Source organism: Camelus dromedarius, chromosome 27, assembly GCF_036321535.1.
Source record: "Camelus dromedarius isolate mCamDro1 chromosome 27, mCamDro1.pat, whole genome shotgun sequence".
NCBI lineage: Eukaryota > Metazoa > Chordata > Mammalia > Artiodactyla > Camelidae > Camelus > Camelus dromedarius.
Window position 1 is genome coordinate 19,663,742 of NC_087462.1, and position 22,488 is coordinate 19,686,229.

Genomic DNA, 22,488 nt, shown 5'->3' on the forward strand with positions numbered 1-22,488 from the left:
TTTTTTTACATGTCTTGTCAATCAGGGAGCCTTCCCTAACCCCTGAGTTCCAGTCAAGGGACACCTCTTGTGCTTTTTATTTCTCCTCTCGTTACCTTATAGAGTCATTGTCTATTTTCCAGTCTATTCCCGCATTAGACTAGGGGCTTATTGGGAGCAGAAACCATGTCTTTCTTGTTCACTTCTGGGTCCCGAGATCCTAGCACAGTGCCTGACACATGAGAGGGCTGAATATATCTTTTTTAAAATTTTACTTTATTTATTTTGGGGGGTAATTAAGTCAATTCATTTATTATTTTATTTTTTAATGAAGGTACTGGGGATTGAACCCAGGACCTCATGCATGCCAAGCACACGCTCTACCACTGAGCTATACCCTCCTCCCATGAATACATCTTTTAAAAAAAAGCTAAATTAATATCATTACTACATACAATGTTGTGATGTTTATCAAAGCATTTCTTTAAGCGTTACTTTCTACATCTCTAAAATGGGGAGAGGGTTCTGGTGAGAATTACATAAAATGGTATTTGCAAAGTGCTTACTAGTGTAGCCATCACTTTGTAAGTGCTCAGTAAATAGTGGTGATTGTTATGATTACTCAGGAATTACCAACGGGCTTCATTCTGTTGCAAACTTGTCTCCAAAATGTCATTTAAGAAAGTAAATAATAAAAGACAATAAGCTTAAAATTAAGGTCTTCAACAGATAGCCAGGGTTACAGTCATAATAACAGGTTCACAAGCTCTGGTCGGCTGTATCAACGATTTTCTATTTGGAAAAATAAATATTTCACTAATATTCTAGACACCTCCTTTTGTTTTTTTGAAGAAATACTTAAAAAGCTTATTCAGAAAAACCTGATTGAGAGTGGTCTTGGCAGTGTCACCAAGAAAATGTGGAAATTGAACAACTATTATCATTTGAGGAGACAACTGGCTTCTCAAATGTGAACCAACAACTTAGTGAAAGTAAAACTCATTTGTGTGAGTGAGAAGTGAAAAGTTCATATTATACTCCATGCTGAAAACTACCTAATGCCTCCCCTTGCATTTAGAAAAAGCTTAGCTCTTCACCATGGCCCTTCAGATCCTGCTGGTGATGCCCCTGCCCCCTTCTCTGAACTCACCTCCTACATTCCTTCTGCATGTTGCTTCTAACACATCTGTTAGATTTGTCCTGGCCTCAGGGCCTTTGCACTTGCTGCCTGGAATGCTCTTCCTCCCGATCTTTTCTCACAGTTACTCCTTCGTATCATTCCTGCCTTACCTTCAGTGTCATCTCTTCGAGGGAGACTGCAGCCTGCCCTAAGCACTCCCATTTCAGATTCTCTTTCTATCCCATTACTTTTTGTATTTGTCACCATGTAAAATCATACTGTCATGTAAGTATTTGTTATTATCCGTCTCTCAGTGAAGGAGCAGACATTTTATGTCTTATTTACCCATGTCTCTAGCACCTAATACAATGCTTGACATATAGTTGGTGCTCAGTAAATGTTTGTTGGCTGGTGCTGCTTCTGGATAATTTGACAGCCTCAGGTGAATTTTTGCCTGAGGGATTTGGCCATCAGACTGAGTCCTATCCTGATCAGAACACACCCACCTCATGGAAGGCATGGAAATTAATGAATGATGATAACAATGATCAATGAATAGTTGTTTGTTTTTACTTCATCTTATTCTGGATAGTGGCTGTGGTACACTAGTACTCCTGGTAGAAAAATCATGAGCTAACTTTCAGGATCAGCAAAAGGACCATTCCAACAGGAGACCAATGTAGGAGAAAGTGAAAGATATTTGGGACATGAAGTCTGAAAAGCCACACTGACTCCGATTTAACTGTAAAATAAATGTGTTCCTGTGCTTCCTGGCAGCTAGAGCAAAAAGGGAAACACAAATATTTATATAATTCGCCACTGCCAATGAAGAAAAAGCATCCCCTCTTGTCAAGAAAATCAAAACTCCCCCCAGCACAGAGTTCTTAGGAAAAGTTGTCACCTGGGGCAGGTGACAAACCCACTGAGGAATAAAAGCAGATGATGCCTTTAAACCATATCGCTTCAGTCCACTCACTGACCAGTTCCGTAGAATCGTTTCTTATGAAGCCTGGACACGTGGCAGGATGCCCAAGTGCACCGCTGCAGTGAAACAGTGGTGGTTGATGCCATTTCAATGGAATGAGCTTTGTTACCTTGTGCTGATCATTTTCTGGCTTTCTCAGCTGTAACATGGGATCCGTGATATTCGTTCTGAGTAGTGCCAGCACATAATGGGAAAACAAAAGAAAGACTATTATTACTGCCTTTATAATTCAGCCTCTTAGACTGTGATCAGAGGATGAGCAGCTGGAGACATACTCTTCCTGAAGTTTGTCCAAGAGATGGGCAAACTTCTGATGAGTCCACGGGAGACTTGCCTTCTGTCGGCTAATTTACTGGAACACTGCTGGGCATTGGCAGCCGCAGGGAGACAAGGCTTGATTTCCCAGGACAGGGTGGTGAGGGAGGTCTCCCTTGGTCGTGGAGAAGAAAGGGTAATTACGTGTTATCTTCTTTTAGCGCGGACTGCTGCTGTGGGCCTGCCCACCTGGGATCTGAGAGCCCTGACAACTCCAAGACCAACTGTCAGTTTCCCAGGTGCGAGGGTATCTTTAGCAAGCGCTCCCGGGAAACTGTCACTCACGCCCCACCTGGCCCTGCCAAAGATCCCCGAGGAGGAGATTGATTCAGCGCAGGGGCAGCACCGTGTCTGTCTGACAATGCCCCCCTTCACCTAACCCCAGGTCGGCAGAGAGCCAGGGCAGTGGCTTGAAGGTCTGTGTCTGACTGTCTCAGTGTTCAGGGCAGGTCAGCATCCCACCAGGTGGGGGCCCTGTGGCTCACAGGGCAGTAGGGGACATGCAGAGAAACATACATCTATGAAGTGGCCAGGGTGCCTCATTTTCATTGCCCCGTTATCTCTTCTAACTTCCTGCAGTAAGCCAGGGAGTTGGCATTGCCTCCGGATGAGAACACTGTGAATCAGAGAAGCAAAGGAACTTGTTCGGAGTCACACAGCCTGCAAGCGATGGAGCTGGGATTCAAACTCGATCTAGAGATGTTAAAAAATCTGCCCTCTTGTGTGGCGGGGATTGGAGAAGAAGAGGAATAGGAGGTAGAGAAAGAGGAGCAGGACAAGTTGATGGAAAAGGAAAAGGAAGAGAAGGAGATGGAGTTGGAGGAGAGGAGCGGGCCCTGCAGGAAGAGGGGACAGTGGAGGAGGAGACAGGAGAGAGACGAGGGAGGAAAGGAGAGCTGGGCAGAGGAGGGATGCATGTTCGCTTCCTCTTGCTGCTCTAACAAGTCACCACGAACTCTGGATTAAACCAACACAAATTCATTTTCTTACAGCGATGGACTCAGAAGTCTGAAATGAGATGCAGGGGGCTAACATCAAGGTGGGGGCAAGGTTAGTCCCTTCTCGGGGCTTCCATGGGGAATCTGCTTCCCTGACTTTCCCAGATTCTCGTGGCACCAGTATTCTTCGGTGTGGGGCCCCTCCCTCCATTTTTGAAGCTCTGATCTGTTTCCAGCCTCACGTAACTCCGACCCTCTGGCTCCGACCCTCCTGCTGCCCTCTTACAAGGAACCATGTCAGGCCCACCCAGATAACCTGGGATAATCCACCCATCTCTAGGTTTTTAACTTAATCATATCTGTGAAGACTATTTTGCCATTTAAGGTAGTCTTCAAAGATTCTGAGGATTTCAATGTGGCCCCATTTACGGGCCATGATTCTGGTTACCACAGACGTGAAGGAAGAAGAAGAAAAGATGGAGAGGAAAGAGGACGCAGGAGGCTGCGATGGTGGAGATGAAAGGAGAAGAGAAGAGGGGCTGGAGGACGACCTCAAGCTGGTCCCTTCCCTCTCGGGGCCTCAGTTTCCTGCTCTGTAAAATGGGGATAATGGGAGCCTCTTCTCCTGGTGGTCATGAGGATTCTACAGAATTGTGCCGTCCAAGAGTTCAGCCCAGCTACCACCATGGCCCATGTTTTCTCCTTACCTCTCTGTTGGCCTGTCCCCTGCCTTCCCGGGTCTTACCCTAGAGTCCCCACTTGCTTGCTTCCCACGGGAAGCACCTCCTCCCCTCAGGACCCTCCCCCACCCCATCCCTGACCCTGGACTAATACACTACAGCTTGAGCCTGCAGACTGCCTACTGGCTCCTTCACCCCGTTCCTTACCGGCCCAGCCTCACCCGTCACTTCCAATCACTCCAATACAGAACATTCCGCCAGACCCATCTCAGCTGCCGTTCCCTGCTCTCGAACGCCAGCGCCTGGCCATGAACTCAAACCTGCAGGGGCCGATGGCTGTGAACACCAAGGACAACGGCTCACCATGCCCTCTCGCTCTGTGGCCTTGGGGCTTTTGAAAAACACCAACTTGTGCCCTGTACCCTCTCCTGACCATCAGCATTCCCATCCCTCCTCCCTCCCCATCACAAGAGAAAGCCACCATGGACATTAGCCACAAAGGATTCCTTAAGGCATCGCTGTTTCTTTGTAGTGAGGGGACTGATATTTCTTGAGTGTCTCTGTGAACCAAGTCCTTGGCAGACATTAGCTCAGATAATCCTCATCACACCCCAGGGAAGCAAGATGGCTGAGGCACAGAGCAGACATGCATCTCTCCGAGGGCACACAGCCTTCCTCCTCCCCTGTCTCACTCTGTATCTATCTCCCCACCCACCAGCCCCGGTTACCAAGCACCTTCCATGGCCAGGCACTTTATGGATGGTGTATTGGGACCCCAAAGAGCCCTAAGCCTTGGTACCTGTGAGTGTGACCTTTTTTGGAAATAGTCTGCAGATGTAATCAAGTTAGATGGATGAGGTCACACTGGATGAGGGTGGGCTCTAATCCCATGACTGGTCACCTTATAAGATGAGGGAAATTTGGGCACAGACACACACTGAGGGAAGAAAGCCATGTGAAGGCAGAGGCAGAAATTGGAGTGATGTGTTCACTGGCCGAGGAATGCCAGGGATTGTTGGCAACCACCAGAAGCTAGAGGGGGCAAGGAAGGATTGTTCCCTGGGGACCCTGGGGACAGAGCAGCCCTGCTGACACCTTGACTTTGGACTTCTGGCCTCTAAGATGTAACAATAAATTCCTATTGTTTTAAGCCAACAGTTTGTGGAAATTCATTACAGCAGCTCTAGGAACCAATACAGATAGCATTTAATCCTTGCTACACCCTTATGAACTAGGAAATATTTTCCATTTAACAGATGAGAAAATTGAAGCTGGGGGAGAAAAATGTGTTGCTGCAGGTCCCAAAAGCCAAGTCTGGGCAGATCTGTGACTTAAACCCAGGCCCAGCAAATCCCAAAACCTGTATCTCCTGCTCCCCACCAGTACTGGATCTGCAACCCTGGATGCACACTGATTAATATACTGATCCCTGGACCCCGTCCTGAAGATTGCAAAGCGGTCTGCCTGGGCTGGGGCCACACATGTTGCCTTTTAACATCATCCCTGGAATCTCTAAAGCAGCCCCGTCAGGGGAATCCCAGTTCTCACCATGTTCTTCTCACCCAAAGGAGCGTGACCTCAGGGGTCTGTGAGCCAGATCACTTGGTGATGTGTCACAAGGAGGGAGAGGTGAGTCAGAGGTGATGGGGGGGATGGTCGAGGTGAGGAAGGCATTCCCCCACACCTGCTCAGGGAAGCTCAGTCCTCCTGTCACCCATCTCACAGGACCCCAGCCACCTCAGCCCTGTCCTAACTTCATCCCGGGACCCCAAGCCACTGGACTTTTGTCCTTCTGAGGCCTCCTAGAGGCCCTGAATCCTACTCTGGAAGTTGTCCAAGAAGCATCTCATCCAGCACCCCTCCAACCCGCACCTCCCGCCGCCACGTTACAGTTGGGAGATGGAGAGGTCTTGTCCCAAAGCACACGGCCAACCCCTGACAAAGCTTTGCTTTAAATCCAGGGCCTCCGACTCCCAGGACATAACGCACGAAACCATAAAGCAGCCACAGGCAGGAGTCTGGCCAGGAAGCAGACGATGGGCCTCAGGAGAGGTGGGCAGACAAGGGGAGGGACTGGAGGGGAGCTTGCGTACCCTAAGCACGCCATGTGCCAGCGCCAGGCTAAGGGCTGCTCCTCCATCGCCACCCTGGATTACATGATTGTTTATGTCCATTTTACAGATGCAGAAACAAAGCCTCGGAGGGTAAAGTCACCTGCCCAGGCTCTATGAGCTTGAAAGTGACGGAGCTGGGTTGTGGACCCAGTTCTGCTTGCTTCTCAAGGCCCATGCCTTCTCCCTCCTGCCCGTCCACCGCTCCAGCCCTTCAGCCCTGTTCCCAGGCCACACCCTCCCAAATATGAAACTAATTTGCAAACCAAGTGTTCGGTGCCATTGGCAAGAGGCACGGGCCTCAGAGCTATTAGTGCACAGCAAGTGCTCAGCTGAGCTCACAGAGAGGCTTCCAGTGGGTGTTGGCAGCAGCCCCCCCCCCAATATTTCAAGGAAGAGATTGAAGCCACATGTTTGGAGGCCATAAGCCGATCGCTGGAAGGATGTTCCATATAAACAGTGTGAGGCAGAGCCTGTCACTTGGCTTCACCTTTGGCCTCCGACCCAGGCTCCAGCCCCCCAGAGTCAGCTCTTGCCCATCCAGCCCCTCCCCAAACGCAAGCTCCAGAATGCTGAGCTCTGGCCGGCCGGGAAAGGGTTAAGCAGAAGGCAGCAGGTGCAAGGGCAGAGAAAAGACAGGTTCTCCTGGGCGTGTCAGGGTGGGTGGGTGGGAAGAAAGAGAGACAGACAGTTGGGGGGAGGCTGTTCTCCAATTGTCGCAGAGTCCAGGGTCCAGCTCCAAAGTGGCCCTTCCTCCCCAGCAAGCTGGGCTCCCTCTGCGGGCCTCCGCACCTCCTTCAGACATGGACTGGCTCTGGTGGTGGGGGGCGTCTCCCAGCCCCAAGCTCTTCATCTCCTGGAGACCCAGCCAGCTTCCCCTGGCAGGGGCTGAGCGTGGAAAGCAGGCCCCTCAGAGACCCGGGGGGGGGGGTCGGGGTGGGCGGGGAGTGGGGAGGGGGGCCTGCTGGGCCACACGGGCTGAGGGCTTAGGGTTACCAGAGCCAAGGCAACACACGTGTGTTTCAAATTTTCTTTCAAGTCTTCTCAGTGCCTGCTTGCTCCCATCCCTCCCCCAGCCTCCTTGTTCTGGGCTGTAATCAGTCTGGATGGAGAACAGCAGACACATTTGGGAGGGGGGTGTGGGGAGCAGTTGGGGCTGGGAATCATTTGGGGTTTTTTTTTTTTACCTGCCAGCCGCTTGCAGGCCCATCTGAGGAGGAGGGCACAGAGGTGCTGACGCTGGCTGTGTCCTGGTGGGCTCTGGCCCTTGCTGGCTGAGTGACCTTAAATGTATTATTTGACCTCTCTGAGCCTCAGTGTCCTCATCTGTGGAATGGGGCCTGGGTGCATACTCTGGCTGTGAAGATTAAATAAAATACACCTACAGAGGGCGGAGCACAGATAGGCAGTCTGCAGGCATGGACTTCCCAGCCCTCTGGGGGCAAGGGGAAGGGGGATGAAACAGGGGCCCTTGCAGGGAGACTGAGAGGCCACAAAGCTAGCCCTTGGAAGCCATCAGCTCAGCATAACTCAGGCCTAGGTAGCAAGTCACACTTTCTGCAGCTCCTGACTGTCACCTGTGTCTGCAGGTGTCACTGAGAAGGCAGGAGGCATCTGTGTCAGCCAAGAGGAGCCCCTCACCTCCACCCCACACCCCGAAAGCTGCTTCCCTCCCCAGGTGGCAGAGCTCCCACCTAGGCCTGTCCTGCCCAGACCACCGGGGACTCTGTCCCTGACACCCGTCACCCAGCAGATACATCCGAACTGCTGGTCCCCATTTGGGGTGGGAGGGACTTTCTTTCTGTCCTCTCAGTCCGGGGAAGTCACTCTAGATGGGGCAGGTCTGCCTCCAGGTTCCAGGGGCTCACTCATTCTGGACCTTTTTAAGGCCACAGGGTCCCTTGAGAATCAGATGAAAACTCTGCTTCCTGATTCTGGGAAAAGGTACCCCCAACAAAACTCTTCCCACCGTGTCAGGGCATCACAGACTCCCCCAGGGCCCCTAAGTCAAGAAGATCCCTGCTTGAGGATCTGAACCCCATTCCCACCAGAGAAAGCCAGTGTGGGGGTTAAGAATCCCCACTCTGAGCCCCGCCCAGGGGGAAGTGGGAGGGCCTTGCTGCTAGACGGTCAGACCCCAGAAAATGGGGGTCAGGGATTCTGATGGGCAACCCCCAGGAAGGGCCCACACCCATCCCTCCTGCCCAGCGGCTGCCCTCCAATCAAAGGCCTTCCCCTCCCCAGACCTCAGGGCCATGTTTGCTTCCCCATGTCAGAGCCAGAGGATGTGCAGAGCTTTGCTGGCCCCAACCAGCCTCACCTTACAAACAGGGAAACCGAGGCTCAGAGAGGCTCGGTGGGTCTGCCGAGGGCACAGGGGTTTCTCCCAGCTCATGCTCAGGTTTGGGGATCTGAGGCCCGGAGCACACAGTGAGCCTGGAGCAGGGCACCGGCCGACGGGGGATCAGCCAGGCCACAGGGCAGGGGCGGGTAGCCCCCACAGTCTCCCCGCCCCTCATTTTTGTTAGCAACTGATGGAAAGTGGCAACTCGGAAAGCAGAGATTTCCGGCTCGTCGGATTGTAGCTGGGAGAACAGATGGCCAATTCATCCCACCAAACTTGGCACCTCGAACAAAAGAAACAATATGTGTTTGGCTCCCTAATCTTTTCCTCAGGTTCCCAGGCAGGTGACTGGAAAGTCTGATGACAAGAAAGCGTCGACTCACTTCTCTTAGGACACAAACCACAAATGGGCCTGGCCATTGTTGTGCCTGCTCCCTCCCCCCCATCCCGCTCTCCCCCTCCTGCCCCACTCCTGCAGGGGCTGTCCAGGCCCTCAGCAGCAGCTCCAAGTCTCCCCTGGAGCCAGTCCCCTTCGAGGGTGGGGTCGGGGGTGGGGACAGGGGGCGCCCATTCTCTCCGCATCACCTCCTTTTCCTCCTTTCACTCTCACATCACCCCCTATTATGACCCCATTTTGCAGGTGAGAAAACCAAGGCTCCAAGGGGTTAACTGACAGACCCTCATGGTCTGGAAGTGGCACAGCCAAGCCTGATAAGAGCAGCTGATGTGTTCTGAGCTTCTGCTGGGGCCAGGGTGCTGCCCCACTTTCTAGATCTCAGAGAGACAGCACGGCCTAGGATCTGGTGAGCTGGGCGTGGAAACACTCCTGTGGAGAAGTGGAAAGATGTGTCCCAGATCGCCCGCAGAGCTGTGAAGTTGAGGAGTTAGGGACTCCATGGTAAGGCCCGGGGATGCAGCGTTACAGGTCTCGGTGAGTGTGCACCTACTGTGTGTCTGGCATTCAGTAGGTACTTCACATGAGCTTCCCCTAAGGGGCTCTGTTTTGTGTGCACAATTGCCCTCTTTTTACAGATGAAAAATCCAAGGCACGGAGAAACAGCTTGCCAGAGCCATACAAGCAGTTAAGGGCCTGAGAGAGGACTCTTTCCACTGCCTCAGCTGTTTCTGCCTGCCCTCCACCCTGGCCCCCGCCCCAGCCCCAGCCCCAGCCCCAGCCCCAGGGAGGGTGTTAATGAGGCCCGTGCTGGGAGAGGCAGGGGGAAGAAGCTGGGTCCACAGGTGCTAGCAGGTCTTCCTGCGGTGGCCAGACCCAGGCCTGGCGCCACTCTGCCCCTGCCTGTCTGCTCCCCCCATGTGGGGTGGTGGCTGATACCCCTCTGGGGTGGGGTGGGGGCCCACGGATCTGGCCCTGCCAAGACCCCGCCCTGGAGACCCAGAGTCTGTCTCCCCAGGATGGCAGTCATTCCCACTCTGGAATCCCAGGGTGGGGCAGGTGGGGCTCTGGCAGTCCCAGGGTTGGTTCTGAGGACTGGGGAGTTGAGGGTAGGGGGAGGTGGCAAAGTATGAACCCCAAGGCCTCAGAGACCTGGTCTCTTTTTGTCTTTTTCTCTCTCTATACCGGCTGGTTGGATCTTTGACTCTTTTCTCTCTGCCTCTGGGTGACAGAGGTCAATGAGTTTGTGGTGTTATGGGAAAAGCCAGGATGGGAAGCCAGGAGACTGAGTTTGGCCCCAACTCTGCTGGGGGACCCCAGGATGTCCTTTTTCCTCCCTGGGCCTCAAGCTTCTGGATGCACCCACTGCCCCTTCAGCTCCTTAGGACCCAGTGCCCAGGCCATCCCAGAGCAGAAAATCCCAGAACAGCCTCAGAAGGCAATGTTGGTCTGTTTTCTCCATCCAGAGAACACCTGAAGAGCAGCTCCTGGTCCTCAGTGGAAAGGGATTTAAAGAGGAAAATAAATAAAGTGTGAAAGAGCTTCTTACTGACAAGCTCAAGCCCTGTTACTTGGCCTCTGTTCCTGCCCTGCCTCTCCATCCCCTCTGTTACTTGGGAGCCATTTCTCAACCCTTCAGCCCCTTCTCACACTATCCTCCTCTTCAGTCTTCTACTCAGGAAAGCCTGCTTCAAAATGTGGGTCAAGGGAGGGTCAAAATAAGAGGATTGTCAACCATAGGGAGACCCCCAAGAAGTGACTGAGCTCCTACAAAATGTATCACCATCACTACCACCATTACCTCCATCATCATCACTACCACCACCATCACCATCCACCACCATCACCACTTCCTTCTTCACCATCCACCACCATCACCACCACCACCACCATCATCATCACCACCATCACCACCATCACCTAACTACCTATGCCATTATCATCATCACCACCACCTCTGTCACCATCGTCATTACCATCATCACCACTATCACCACCACCACCACCACCATCACCACTTCCTTCATCACCATCCACCACCATCACCACCACCACCATCACCACTTCCTTCATCACCATCCACCACCATCACCACCACCACCATCACCACTTCCTTCATCACCATCCACCACCACCACCATCCACCACCATCACCACCACCACCATCACCACTTCCTTCATCACCACTTCCTTCATCACCATCCACCACCACCACCATCCACCACCATCACCACCACCATCATCACCACTTCCTTCATCACCATCACCACTACCATCACCACCATCACCTAACTACCTATACTATTGTTATCATCACCACCACCTCTGTCACCATCATCATAACCATCATCACCACTATCACCACCGCCACCACCACCATCATCAGACAACTACTGTATAGTTTCTTTTTGCTGCTGTAACGAATTACCAGAAACTTGGTGTGTTAGTCTTCCTTCAAGCTACTGTTACAAAATACCCACAGACTGGGTGGCTGCTGAATAACAGAAATTTGTCTCTCACCGTTCTGAAGGCTGGGAGGGATGTCCAATATCATTGGTGCTGGAAGATTTGGTGTTTGACCCAAGGTCTTGCTGGTTCACAGATGACCATCTTTTTGCTGTATTCTCACATGGCAGGAGGAGCTAGGGAGCACTGTGGGGTCTCCTCTTAGAGCACTAATTCCATTCACGTGGGCTCCACCCTATCTCCTAATACCATCACTTTAGGCGTTAGGATTTCAACATATGAATCTGGGTGGTGGGAGCACAAACATTTAGACCATAGCACTAGGTAAATTAAAACAACACAAAATGTATTATCTTACAGTTCTGGAGATCAGAAATTTGAAATGTGTCTTATTGGGCTAAAATTAATTAAGATTAATTAATTTCCTTATCCAGCTTCTGGAGGCTTCCCACAGCCCTTGGCTTGTGGCCCCCTTTGTCCATATTCAAAGCCGCAATAGCCAGGAAGTCTTTTCTTATGCCACACCACTCCAAATCTCTCTCCTGCTTCCCTCTTTCACTATGAGGATGCTTGTGATTCCACTGGGCCCACCCAAGTAATAGGATAATCTCTCCATCTCAGTGTCAGCTGATCAGCAGCCTTCATTAGCCCTTGCTATAACACATAACATATTCACAGCTTCCAGAGGTAAAGACGTGGACACATTTGGGGGCCCATTATTCTGCCTATCACAACCATCGTCATCACCATCTCCAAAATCATCACCACTCCCCTACTTCTTTTACCATCAGCACCACCATCACCACAAGCATCTTCAACACCGTCATCGTCACCACCACCACCATCACTGTCCCCACCATTCCTCCACTATCACCATTATTCTTTTCAACACCACCACCCCTCTCCTCTGCTATTTAAATCCCAGCTCAAATGTCGCCTCCTTGTAGTGGCCTTTTCAGACCAGTCTGTCTAAAGTAAGGCCTTCTGACCCTCTCCCGGGTGACACAGAGACAGACACTGGAAGGTAACTCCTTGAGGGCAGGGACCTCATCTGATTTGTTCACTTAATGCCTGGCACAGAGGAGACGCTCAATAAATATCCACTGAATGAACAAATGAATGAGTGAAGAAATCAATGGATGTATTTGAGCCTATAATAAGAGACTTGGCTGAGTCTGGAATGCTAAGGAAAGTGTCAGTGAAAGAGTGACATCAGAGCTAAGATTTGATGGACAAGTAGGGGCTTACCGATGTGATGGAAGAACAGCATGAGCAAAGCTGGACTCTGGAAGGGACTCCCGTGCATTCTGTGCAGGCTGGGGAGGCTGCAGGCCAGAGCCCAGGGGAGGTGCCACCGGAGCAGCAGGCAAGTCCCCGTAAGTAGGTCAAGCACGTCGCTCTTTGTCTTCAGAACAGTGGCAGCCTTTGGAGAGCTGTAAGGCTTGTGATCAGACCCGCATCTCTGGCCAAATCACTCTGGCTTCGGTGCGAAGTGTGGATGGTTGGGGGTTGGGGACAAGAAGTACGTGGCATCTGCTTAAGAGCTTCGTGCTGTGGTCCAGGAGTGAAGGGTGGAGATGGCTCTCACTTGGACCAGAGAGGTGGGTGTGGAGACAGAGAGAAGTTACAGAGTCAAGATCTATAAGAGATGAAAATCGAAAGGACTTGGAGTGGCTTAGGTTTGGGAGTGAGAAGGATGCTGCCTACGTTTCTTCTTCTCTGGCTGGATGGCGGTGACACTCACTGGTTGATAGATGGCAGAGACCACTGCCTCATGAGCACGTCCATATTTATTATTATCATTGTTAATAGTAATATGTAATAAAAGCAATAACTAATATTGTTGGAATGCTGGATCATATTAAGTAAAGTAATCTATCCAAGTTACATAAGTGGTGTCTTAGTTTGGGTTCCCCAGAAGCCAAATATTGGAACAAGGATTCAAATGCAAGTAATTTCTTTGGGAGGTGAAACAGCAAAGTGTGCAAGTAAGACAGGAAGGGAAGGCCACCAGTGAAGGGTGTGTTTATCAAGCAAGTTACCACTGTAGGAAAATGGAGCTTAATCCTGCTAGGGAACTCTGGGATCCAGTGAAGAATTCTCGCCCAAGAGTCACCCTACTCAGTGATGAGGAAGCAGGACTATTTATACACCAGCTCGGGCGAGTCATTGGTTGGAGGCTGCTCCCAAAGGGTGTTAATTCCTCACCACTTCCAGCCTTCCACACATGGGGCAGATAAGGCTCAGTGGCAAGAGAAATCTCTCAGGCAAAAAGATTTCGGTTCTGGCAGTTGGAGACTTGTGTGCACTGAGATGGTAAGGACTGGGCGATGTGGGAAGAGAACTGGCAGCGTCTGCTGCTGGCAGGAAGTGGTGAAACAGGGATTCAAATCCAGGTCTTGGGGATTTCACAGTCTGCGCATATGGATGGATGGATAAATAGACACCGATGGACAGAGAAATGGACAGATGAATAGATGATTGAAGGGTTCTGTAAGGCGTTCAAAGAAATGGATGGTTAGATGGATGAGCAATGGATGGATGGATGTTTAAGTGGGTGAGTGGATGGACAGATATGGAATGGATGGATAAATAGATGAATAATGGGTAGATAGATGGATGGGTGGATAAAAAAATTAGTGTATAGGTAAACAAGTAGATTGTTTAAAAATTGTATCTATGACTGAATGGACAGATAGAAATATGGTAAGATGGCAGGAGTGGGATGTGTAAGTAGATGGATGAGCAGGTAGACGGGAGGGTGGACGACCAGGTTTGGGAGAAGAGAAGGGCCATGGCTTGGAGAGCAGAGCCTCAGCAGTGGCTTGGCTGAAGTGAGCTCAGCTAATATCACCCCCACCACAACCCGCCCCCCTCCACTGCTCCAAGAGGTCCCCAATTTCTAAGTCTCAGAGGCATCCCAGCTGTGGCCTCATATTGATGACCAAGCACATCAGGAAAATTGCAGCCAGCAGGGCTGACCCAGAGTGGCTGTAGCAGAGAATGTGGGTTGGGGGAAGCCCGCGGGATGGAAGTGGAGGAGCACGGTGGAGCCCAATGGGTCTTGCACGGAGAATAGCACTGCCTGGCCCAGAGCTGGCTGGGCGCCTGTCCAGGAGACAACGTCAGAGGGCTGGCTCTGGCCACCCTGCCATGTGGGTCGGGGCTGGACATGTTTGTCCCACCACCCAAGCAAGGCAATGGTTGCAGAAGGGGAAGGCAGCTCTCCCCGTGGGAGCAGCACCGGCTGGGGAAGCTGGGAAAGGAGGCCGCTATCAGGACAGGGAGTCCCTTCATCTTGGCAGAGCCCAGCGGAGCCCGGGGACACCCAGCTTCCGCCCACGCACAGCTGATGGGCCCAGCTCTGCCAAGTTTCACTGCCTGGAGCACATTTTTATGACTGAGGAATAATGAGAGGCAGGCATCCTAGCCCCGGCCTTTCCCTGGTGCCGCGGGTATGTGTGTGTGTGTGTGTGTGTGTGTGTGTGTGTGTGTGTGTGTGTGTGTGTGTGTGTGTATACATGTGCGCACATGGTTTGCATGAGTGAACATGGGTGCCATATGTGGGTTAGTTTGTGTGGACGTCAAGGTTGCGTACACCAGCTAGGACACTTGGCACATGTGAGTTTGTGTGTGTGAGCATGCTTGTGTGTGTGTGCCCGAGTATGTCTGAATGAGGGTAGGTGTGTTTCTGCGTGCGTGAGCACATTTGCCTGCATGTCATTGTGTGTATGTGTGCACGTGGATGCGCATATTGGCATTGCGTGAGCACGTGTCTGTGGAAAGACTTTCACACCTGTTATTTGTGTCTTGACTTGCTGTTTGCATGTGTGGGAACTCGTGTGTGTGTGTGTGTGTGTGTGGACCTGAGTGCTCATCAGGGAATAGACTTCATGGAATAAAGAGCCCCCTTCTCTGGCTGCAGCCGCGTCTCTCACCAGCCCCCACCTCCTCCCTCCACACAAACTTCAGACTAACAGACAGTTAGTAGCTTCACACACATCTAGGCTATTTCAGGCCTCCGTGATTTGCTGCCTGGGACACCATCTTCTCCCTTCCACTTGGTAAAACCCGTGTTCATCTTCCAGGTCCAAGTTTCGCATCTCCTGTGCCATCTTCCCGGCCACCTCCGACCCCATCGTCTGGGCCAGGCCTCTCTTGTGGCCATAAGGTATTTTCTGCTCCTCCCAGAGACTGGGCATTCCTTGAGGACTGAGTATGTGTCTGATTCCTTTCTGGGTCCCCGGGGTCTGGAACAGGATCGAGCATCAGTGGGATGGGTGGATGGACGGGCGGATGAATGGACCGTCGGACAGATGGATGGACAGATGTGTGATGGATGGGTGAACAGGTGGGTGGATGATGAGTAATGACCATATCTGGCCCCTTTGCTCTAGAATCCTGGATTCTGAAGAGAGACTGCTTGTAGCTCCTTCTCCTCCTCTTCCATGTACTCAGGTACAGAAGCAGGGGCCTCTGCCTGCCGAGGAGGGCGGCCACCCCCGGGGCCGGCCTGCTTTTCCCCTCTCAGCTCTGGCTCTCAGGAGGGCTGGCTCCAGACCGACCACCTACCTTACGAAGGAGCAGATTAGGCCTGAAGAGGCATTGCTGAGTGGCTTTAGTTAGCCGCTGTTTGTGCTCGTGGTTTTCAAAGGCCGGGGAGACTGCAGAGGAGGGGCCTGCCTTCAGGCCCCACTGCTAAGTGGGCAGGGATTGAGTGCCCTTCAGGCCTGACGGCAGGCGGCTGAAGGCCAGGCCCTAGGATTTCTGAGACAGGAAAATGGTGTTTTGTCTTGTTAATGCATTCACATGGCTTTGAACTGGAGAGTAGTAAGGTGTCCCCAGACGGCTGCTTTTGAGCTGGTCTAGGGAGGGGGCAGGGCCTAGCCAGGCCCTGGATTACAGAGGCCTTCCCGGGGGAAGGGGGCCTTTGATGGGGCCGGGTCTGTTGTCCGGAGCCTGCTTTGCTGGTGGCTGGAGCCCCTAATGAGGTGAAGGCCTGTTCTGAGGCATTCCCCTGGTCCCCCTTGGGCAGCAGGCGGAGGCCTCCTTTGATGTCGGAGTCCTTAAGCCAAGTGGGGACTAATTGCCACAAGGTACAGAATGTTCTGGTTGCTTGGGGGGTCTGCAGCTTGCTTACAATGCCACAGCCACCCTGGGGTGGGGGGCAGGCAGCCGCTCTCCTGATGTGAGACAACTCAGGAGGGCTTGGGGTCGGGTTTTTTGTTGTTGTTTTTCTTTCATGCATACAGACCCAGCACAGAATGGGAAACACACACCACACACACACACACACACACACACACACACACACACACACACCTTACCTACTCTACCACAACTTTGTAAACAGCATTAGGTTTGAAAGCATGATTTTTTTTTTTTAAATCAAAAAGTCAGCGCGGTGGGAGGGATAATGACAAAGAGAAAAAGAAAGCAGACTGGCAGGCTGGGGGCAGACAGATCCAAGCCCCAGTTTAGCCACTTGTTAGCAGGGGCAGGCCACAGGCTCGCCGAACCCCAGCAGCCTCCTCCGCCAAATGCAAGGGTGTGCCTGACACGGGCATAAATGCATCTGTCCTATGTTTCAATAGCTAAGGCGACTGCACTCTTAAGACAATTCCCTAAAAACCGGCGTCTGTTTCCCTGGCAGGCGTGGAGGCAGGTGGAGATCCTGGTCGGCAGGCATCAGTTAGAGCGCTCGCATTAGATTTGAGAATGGGGAGAGGATGGTTTCCTCTGACTTTTCCTATTTGTGCCCACGTGATTTCCATCTCAAAGGCAGATGACCTTGTTCTCCCTGCATCATTCTCACTCACACCCAACTCTTACCTCAACGTTTCAGTAGAATCTGGAATTTTATTGTGTTTTTACCCTGTACCAGGCATGGGGCTGGGTGATCTGACTATATTATCTCTAGTCTCCACCTGCAGAGATTAGTAACCCCCTTGGACAGATCAGGAACCCAGGAGTCACAGACAAAGGACTGGCTGGACATTATCCTATGTGGGAATGAGGAGCCAGCTTCCTGATCAGCCTGGCTCCCAAGCCCAGCCCCTCTCAAGCCTGCCCTGCTGAATGTTCTCATCAAGCTTCTCTGAGCTTCGTGTACCCCATCTGTGCTAATAACAGTACACCCTGCCGGGCTACAGAGCCCTTTCCATGAGATAACCCTGCAAAAGATCTAGGAGCGCCTGATGTACGCAGTAGGCCCTCAGCACACCTGCTGCGTCCCTCCATCCTGCCCTTGTCACCTGCTTCCCCCGACACACACACACACACACACACACACACACACACACACACACCCCACGGAAAGTCCCTCCACTCTGTAGAATCCGGAGAGGGGGCAGATGTGGGCAAAGGGGACACAGTGGCCATCGACGTGGTGCCGCTTTGGGGTGGTGCTGTCCCGACCTTCTGGCCTCTGGAGAGGGGTCCCCCCTCAGCCCTGCCAGTAACAGAACCCTCCACGAGCAGCTTCTTGGGTGGAGCACAGGGGTGGGGCTGCCCCTCCGGCTGCTTCCCCAGGAAGGAGCTGAAAAGCAGGAGCGAGGCCTGAGCAAGAGGAGCAGCTGGGGAGCAGAGGGAGCTGGGGAGCCACCTTCGCTTCTTCCCAGGTTGGAGGCCAGCACGAGAGAGCACTGGAAGATGGGGATCATACATCAACTATATCCTTTTGCTCATCAAGTCTTTCCAGCAACTGACAATCTAGATACGGTGGTCCTCAGGCACACAGGCGAGGAGTGATGGGACGCAGCGGGTAAGTGGCTGAGCAGAGCCTGGCACCCAGCCCCGGCTGACCTGGGGCTGTAGACCAGGCTTCCGGCTCCAGCGACTTGGAAGAGTTTGAGAACAGGTCTCAGATGTGGCTTGTGCTCAGCACCAATGGAGATCGGTCCTCAGGGCCCCAGCCGGGAGGAGCTGCTCCCCAGAGACCTGTCCTGAGATAGATGCCCCTGGTGAAGGGCACACAGTCTTAGGCCTCCGTTCACCCACAGCAGCCCCCATGGCTCCAGTCCTGGCTGGGAGAGTTGGGGTCTCCCTGGCCAAATTCGGGACACGCTGGAGAGGGAAGTCCAAAAAACTCTGGCATACTTCCTCTCTTCTTTAAAAAAATCCAAGGTGGAAACAGCTTTATTGTTTTATAACAATACATAACAAATGTATTGGGGTTTTTTTCATGTGTTGAAATATAGGTGGGAAAAAAATGAACATAAACATTTTCAAAGAAGGCTGCTGTCCCCCAGAATAAGCAGGGGCACATGCAGACCGGGTAGTGGGGGCTGCCTCGCCCCACGTAGCATGCCATGGCCATCTTTCCGTACGTCCATCCTCATCACACTTTTAAGTGCTTACCTAACGTTCGCAAAGACTGTCACAGTTTCTTTAACTGGTCCCCTACTGTCGAGCATCTGGATTGTTTCCAACATCTTGCGGTGAGACCTCTTTCTCCGCTGGTGCAGCCCCTCCTGAGGCTCTGTTCTGAGACGTGGCATCGCTGTGTTGAAGAATACAGGCATTTTGGATACTTTAGGTGGCCACGCTGTCTGCTGGGAAAGTCTGTAACTCTGTCACCACCTGAGGTGCCCAGAGAGCTGTTTCCTACCCCCTGGGGCCAACAATCACATTCTCATCTTTGGCGAGCTGACAGGTGAAACAGTGCCTTGTTTCCAAGTGAATGTCTTTGACTAGTGCCTGGACTTCCTTCATTCATCCACTCAACAAAAATGTCCTGAGTGCCTGTCCTGAGCTCAGCATCCTCTGTTGCAGGGCAGGGGGTGGGGCGTATTTTTAAGCAGAAAGTCAAACAGATGATCTCTCCACGACAATTGCAATCGGTGTCGTGAAACATGGTGGCCTGGGGGCTGGGCTATTGCGGGCATTCGCTCTTCCATAATGTCTAGTCAATTTGGCTTTCCCTGATACGGAAAATCAACCCCTCTCAATCTTCCGTAAAGCGCTCCGTAAAAAATGCAGCTTCATTTCACACCCACCCTCAACCCTTCTGACCAAATTTCTCCTAAACGCCTCCAACAAAGACATTCAGAGTGACTCTTGTCAAGGAGAAAGGTGCAAGGGGTTATTATTTCTCTGGTGAGAAAGTCTGGACATCATCTGAGGCCCACTCCAGATACCAGTTTCTCCAAAAAGGCTTTCCGGATTCCCCAAGATAACCTCCTCTCTCGGTAAGTACAGGGATGTAGTCAAGGATGCACTGTTTTTCCCCTCCATGGTAGCTGGTCAGGGACAGGCCTCTGTACCCCCAGGAGCTCCGGCCCTGCGATGTGGCACGTGGCAGGTGGGTGTTCTCACATATGTATCATTTAAAGTTTTTTTAAGTTGGGAGCATCTTTTCATGATAACTGTGGTTCACAGAGCACTATCTGGGTGCTTGCTTGGATCCTTGCATTAGATCACTTCACAGAGAAGGGCTGGGGACCTGCCCCAGGTCACAGAAGCAGGAAGGGGGCTGGACGTGAGTTCCCTGAAACTCCAAGGCAGGACCCTTGCTTCACGGCCAGATTCTAACTCTGCTTCCTTCCTCTTCTGAACCAAAACTCCTGTAAGTTCCAGGCCTTTCAGATTCTGGAGCTTCTAGGAAGGGATCTTGTTTGGGGTGCCCTGGCCTGGGGCTTGTTGCTACCCCTCCGTGGAAAACCGAGTCCAGAAGCACAGAGGCCAGCTTTGCAGATAGGCATCTGGGCAGTGCCTACAGATGGTTCTAGTTGTGACCGGTGATGGGCCCGGCCTGTCTTCTCAGCTGGCTGATGTCATGAGCTCATTAGAGCAATGGGGTTTATTGTACAAGGCAACTGTCCAAACAATAAATTAAGCTGCACAATTTAGCACTTAATTATCCTCTCTCTCGTCTACTTCACTCTTGTTCCCTGGGTGTCTGTCTGGGCGCCCCAGCTAGATGGCAAGATCTTCCCTGCTCCTCCCACCCCACAGTCAGTCCGTCACGAAGCCCTGGTGGTGCCATCTCGGAAACATCTCCAATACTTTCCCTTCTCCACATGCCCGTGGCCTTGACCTCAGCCAGCCCTCACTCTCTCTGCTGGATTGTTGCCACCCAGATTGCTCCTGCTACAATTCCCCTCTCCGCTCTGCCCAAGTCCTCTGAATGTGGCTTCCTTTGGTCTGAAATACATAATCCCAAACCCTCATCTTGGCATTCGAAGCCCTCCTGACCAGGAGGCCCTGCCGACCTCACCAGCCTCCTCTTCCCACCCCCTTGCACTGGCTGCCCTCCCACACCGAAGAACTTGCAGGGGGAGGGATGGGGAAGAACTTGCCCCCAGGAGGGGCAAAACCCGACTCCAAGCTATTTCACTGCACAAACTTCCGCACAGGCCATTCTCTCGATGTGAATTCTCCCCACGCTCAGCCCTCGCCATGCGACTTGTAAACTCACACTTGCCCCAGTATTCAGCTCTGGAACCTCCTCTTTCAAGAAACCCAGGGATATTTTCTTGGCAAACCCCGCAGCTGAGACTCATTTCCCTTCATCTCCTGGGCCTTCTCCTAGGATGCACGTCCACAGAGGTGCCCGGGATAACGGCATCACCCACCCCGTCTGCCTGTGGAGAGCGCTCTCGCACCCAGACACTTCAGAGTCCCCCGAGTTACATCCTCACAGTCATGCCGTGAGGACTGTGATAAAGGTCCTTCTACAGATGAGGAAACTGAGGTTTGGTTTCCAGAGCCAGGTCCCCAGTGGGCCAATTTGGCCTAAGTCTAGAAGGGCAGGGAAGACAGGTTAGAGGACCACATGGGGCATTATGGTGGGTGGGGAGGCGCAGGGAGGGCACTGGGGGATGGTTTGGAGTAGGGCCACCTTTTATGACCCAAAGTCACTTGGCTGGTCAAATAATAGCATTCTTTTTTGCTCCCCTGTTTCACAGTTAGGTGTTCAGAGAGAAGGAAGGAAGAACAAAGAACAAAGTTATAGAGGAATAAGGACCAAGTTAGGACCAGGTGTCTTGAGTCCCAGGCCAGCTGACCCCGTGGGCTGCGGGTCCAGTGTGACCACACCAACACCCCTTCTCCTCTCCTCTTCCCTCGACCCACTGCTTCCATCAAATATTCCTCCTCAGGGCCAGGGTCTCTGCTGGTTGTTAAACCAGAGGGACCCTATCTGGTTTACTCATGGCTGGGCTTGCCTGGCACCTAGCGGGCACTCACGAAATATTTGTTTATTGAATTAATAAGAAAATAAGCTGGGAGAACAACCTGCTTCTCTTCATCCCCAGAAGGATCTGAAGGATGAGCCAGCACCCACCTAAGCCCTTTATGGTCTCCTTACACCCATCCTATGAGGTCCATGTCATCACACCCATTTTACAGATGAGGACACTGAGGCTTACAGAGGGGACAAGCTCTGCAGTTAGAAGGCAGTTCTCAGCCACCCGAGGAAATAAGACATTATCCATTTTTTTTTTTTTAAAGAAAGGATGTTTTCCTTCTGGTGTGTAAACAGGAGGAGGGCTCCCGGAGAAGGCCATTGTAAATACCATCACTTCTCCTAGGGGCTCTGTCAGCTTATGTTACTTTATTTATCAACATTCCGCAATGTGTGGTTCCAAGAATGTGTCCTCAAGTGGGACATTAAAGAAGATGTGTGCTTTGGAGGGTTGGGGCAGGAGGACTTTCCAAGCACAAAGCACCGGGCTGGGCAGGAGCTGGGAGCTGGATCCGGGCGCAGGGCAGGGTGGGGCGGGCCCTTCCAGGCGTCTCCTGCCGGGTGGAGCGGCAGGTTGGAGTTCAGCGGCATGTCCCTCATTTCCATAAGGGGGAGCTTGTGCACAGGAGATTTCCTCTCGGCTAGAGGGGCCTCGGCATCCAGGGACCGGCTCAGGGAAGTGGCCATTTGGGTGGTAACTGCAGGCGTCTGCCCTGAGCTGTGTTCTGCCCTGGGAAGGGGGCAGCCACGGGGACATGTGCAGGCTGCCCCCTCCTCATTTATCTCCCCGGGGGAACTAAGGAAAATGAGAGGCAAGGCCCCACGTGGAAAGAACACGGCTTTGGAGCCAGACAGGACTGGGGCTCACTCCAGTGCCATCACAGACCAGCCGTGTGACCTTGGGCTGGTCACCTCCACTGGACCTCGGTTTCCTTATCTGTAAAATGGGAACAATACCAACTTTAGGCGT

The 22,488-nt window shown here is 52.2% G+C and overlaps 1 non-coding gene across 1 annotated transcript; it reads right to left on the reverse strand.

Annotated features, from left to right (window-relative positions):
• Positions 1-308: 308 nt before the first annotated feature.
• TRNAA-GGC (transfer RNA alanine (anticodon GGC)) lies at positions 309-380 on the reverse strand. The gene has a single exon. It is a non-coding gene; the product is annotated as a tRNA-Ala (tRNA).
• Positions 381-22,488: the final 22,108 nt, after the last annotated feature.